Genomic DNA, 3926 nt, shown 5'->3' with positions numbered 1-3926 from the left:
GAACAAATTAAAATTTATTTGTCACAGGTCTTTGAAATGAAGGACCTTGGTAAATTGCATTATTGTTTGGGTCTTGAAATTTGGAGGGAATCTAGTAAGACAATCACCACACAAAGAAAATATGCAAAAACAATCCTTGAAATGTATTATCACAAAACCTGACCCTGATAGGCTACTGATCAAGAAGACTTTGAGTAATTATTTCAAACCAAACATTTGGCTGAGGCTTAGCCTCCTCAACTTGAGAGGGCTCTCTCACTGGGTTAAATATTTCAATTAATGATTAGATGGCTAACTCTATAAAACAAATGAAGGAGTGTGAATGGTTGAAACATATTCAATAAACATCCATTGGGCTTGTGGAGTTAGAAAATGTTTAATATGACAACAATATTAGCTTAACATGGAAGTCAGGGCATCAAGAGTTCAATATATTAGTTAACACAGGAGAACATGCAGGAAACACAGTCTACAAATGCATGAAGGAAGTTAGAGCATAGCCAGTGAGTTCTAAGTAACATACATCCATACCACTGCAAGTGAGGAAATGAAGACAACCATAACACAATCAAGCAATAAACTCTCTTCTAAATCCTGAGTAGTAAAGCCAAACTCTGTATTACATAAAAAGATAGTCTTCTACAATGACACAATATGAGTGTTTTTCTCAAAAATTTCCAACACTTGGTGCATTACATCTCTTGTCATATATAGAGTTTCATTACAAGCTTGGATTCCTTCCTCCAGCATGAGGGGAATTCGAATTTCACTTAACCTGACACTTACTGATCCTTAAACAAACTATTAATTACAACTTGCTGTTAACTAGCAGTCCTAGAGACCTAATACAACTAGGAGTGTAACTCCTTATTATGTTGGCAACAACCTTGACTGTGAAATAAATTCAGTTTTTGACAGCTACTCCTTCTTAAATTTGAACTTGGTGATGTCCATAACCCCCCAACTGGCCTCCAATGGCTTCTCCTTCATCTACCCTGAAAACCATGAAACTATCCCCTGCTCTTTTCTGGCTAAAAAATAGGTGTTGGGATAGAGTTTTTTCTCATCATGAAAAATGTATTTTACAAAACTAAAGGATGCTTTTGTAGACCGCTCTATGTTGAAAAAAAAACTCTCTTGGTTTTTTGCAATACATTTCCTACTGCCCAGAAACTATCTTTGAATATCAGGTGTAAACTGGAAATTGTGATTTCTGAAAAACTACTCCTACAGCAGTTTCATAGCGCAATTTGAGTCATCAATTTCTCCTAGAACATAATGAATTTGAAGAAACTGAAACGTCTTTCAGTTCTCCAAAATATACTTTCATATGCTCAAGGGACCTCTCGGAAGTTGACTACTTAAAACCGTTTTTCTGCTGAAAAAGGCTACTTCAGTGATTTCATAGTGCAAAATGGGTTTTTTACACTGTTTGCGCTATGAAAATGTGGATTCGTAGCTAACTTTTTTTTTTTTTTTTTTTTTTTGAAAATGGCTAAACACATGACTTTCAAAACATGATATGGGACCCATAAAGTGTAAAATAAGGTTGTGGAACTTTATTTGCTGATGGAAATGAGACTCTAACCCTATGACTTAGACTCTAAAAACCATAAAAGTGACTTAACCACCATCTAACATTATGACTTAGGAAAAAATGTAAACTGTTCAAGTTTTAGAGAATTTTTGGGTGATAACAGTGGCTCCACTAGGGATAGTGTGCCCCAGTGGGACACTAAGAACCGGTAGCTTCAGTGTTGCTATCCATCCTTCAGAATAAAACTCTTAAATTCTACCCAATCTGCTCCCCAAGCTTTAATGATTTCTGCAAGAAGGACTCAAATTGCACCTACTAAAAATGCTCAGTCAACCTACCCTGACCTTATTTGCACATTCTTACCTACCTTATTAGCTGCAATTTCCACTTTAGGTCAGGAAACATGATATTTCCAATAAAGCCAATCAATTGTCATTTTTGATATTTGAGGCTCTTGACTGCATTCAACCCCAAAATAGCCATGATACTGAGATGACCAAATCAACTTATAATGTACCTGATCTTCATAATGCAAATGAAAATGAAATACTGGTGTGCAAAGCTTTTCCATGTATTCATTTATAGGGCCAAAGAGGAAATGATTATTTTGATGATCATCATAACATTCTACATCTTAGACAACTGATTCTCAGCCACACATGATTTCTTTGATATGCTATCCAACTACTTTTCTAAATGATTCCCACAAACAATGTAATTTAACTCATTATTAAGATCATTCATTGATGTAAGCTACTACAAAGTATGACATAAAAAATAACCTTTTCCTTTTCCTGAGGGTTATAAAAGCTATCTTCCAGTACTTCTTCTTTGTGTTTGCAATTATTTTCAACTTCATTATGATTTGAACACTGACAAGTCTGCTGCATCTCTACATCAATCTCAGAGGATGTAATATGATTTTCATAGGTATACTCTTGCTGATTTTTATGTTGCATGTCATGTGATGTTATCCTTTCTTCTAGTTGTTGAAATGTATTGTTATGAAAAGCCTCTAAAATTTCTTCATCCATAAATTCATCATCAACATAACAATCCTCCAAATACTGAATAAGACTCAAAGAATGTTTATAGCAATCTTTAACCAGCAATAAGGAAGGATGACATTCTTTACATCTCATAGAATTCATCATGAAAATTAGCAAGCGAATATATTGAACCATGTTCCAAACTTTTATACGAAGACCATGCTTTTCCTTCTAAATTGGTCATAAACATCTTCATGAGACAATCTTCAGGGAAATGAACCTTAAGACTGCATACATGCATATGGAACCTAACCAAATGAAGAGCCGCATTATCTTTCTTTTCATCTTTGAATATTGGAAGATCATCTAATCAATCAACCTTTGGCATAGGATTTGGAAAACCAGGGACATGAGATTGATTCATAGGGGCATACCTAGCATTCATTCTTGTAATGGAACTCATCTTGAAACTTCATCAAGCTACTAATCTTCTAGAAATGGAGTCACCTTCCAATTTGTTATTCGATGTGTGGAGTTGCCAAGGTAGATGCGGCCTTGAAAACTTTCTAAGATCCTGCTATCTTCAGAAGTTCAGCTTCTTGATTTTGGGAATGAATAATCTTTAGACTCCTGGTAGACGCACCAAAATGTTATCACAAAACCTGACCAATTTTGTTTTTTGAATCAATTTTGAAATGAAAAGAGGGAACCATTATGAAAGAATGCTGCTGCAAAAGATACAAAAGGGCTACCTCAGATGTTTTGGATACTAGGCAAAGGAAAATTCAAAGAATGAGAGGCATTTAATTACTCCAAACTCTACGCTACAAAACAACAGTCATTTCGTAGCTCAGACAGTTTTCATGCTTCAGCCAGCATCTAAGGGGTTTTGTCTTAGCATGAGTATATGAGCAGGACCTTTGGTCTAATTCAAGGCATCACATGTTATTAAAAGGGATAAAATGGTTAGCAAAATTCACACTACCATTTGATTTGAAAATAGAATGTACTTGAATAAAGGGTGCAAGGTATCCATTTCCAATAATTTTCTTGAAAATGCAACAAGATGATGGAGCTTAGTGAAAAGAAGTCGCCTTCACTAAGTGGGCTCGCATGCTATTTTTGGTGCAAAGTCTATTTTTAGACTATGTCTATTTTTAGACAAATGGATCATGGTCTATGAGTTGTAGGATGCTATTTATGGATGGTTGGTCATGTTGGTAAAAATAGATGGACTTCTATTTTTAGACATATGGGCGGAGTCTATTTTTAGACTGCCAGTCTAAAAATAGAGCAGTCGAATATTATTAGCTATTAATAATATTTGGACTATAAACATTATCTTATCCTCTTGGAGCACTTCAGTTCGAGCTACGGATGTGGCACATGCAACTGCCAGA

This window comes from Pinus tabuliformis, chromosome 5_1 (genome assembly GCF_031772625.1).
Source record: "Pinus tabuliformis cultivar Carrire ecotype Pingquan chromosome 5_1, CPIR1, whole genome shotgun sequence".
Lineage (NCBI taxonomy): Eukaryota > Viridiplantae > Streptophyta > Pinopsida > Pinales > Pinaceae > Pinus > Pinus tabuliformis.
This window is presented reverse-complemented; position numbering follows the sequence as displayed.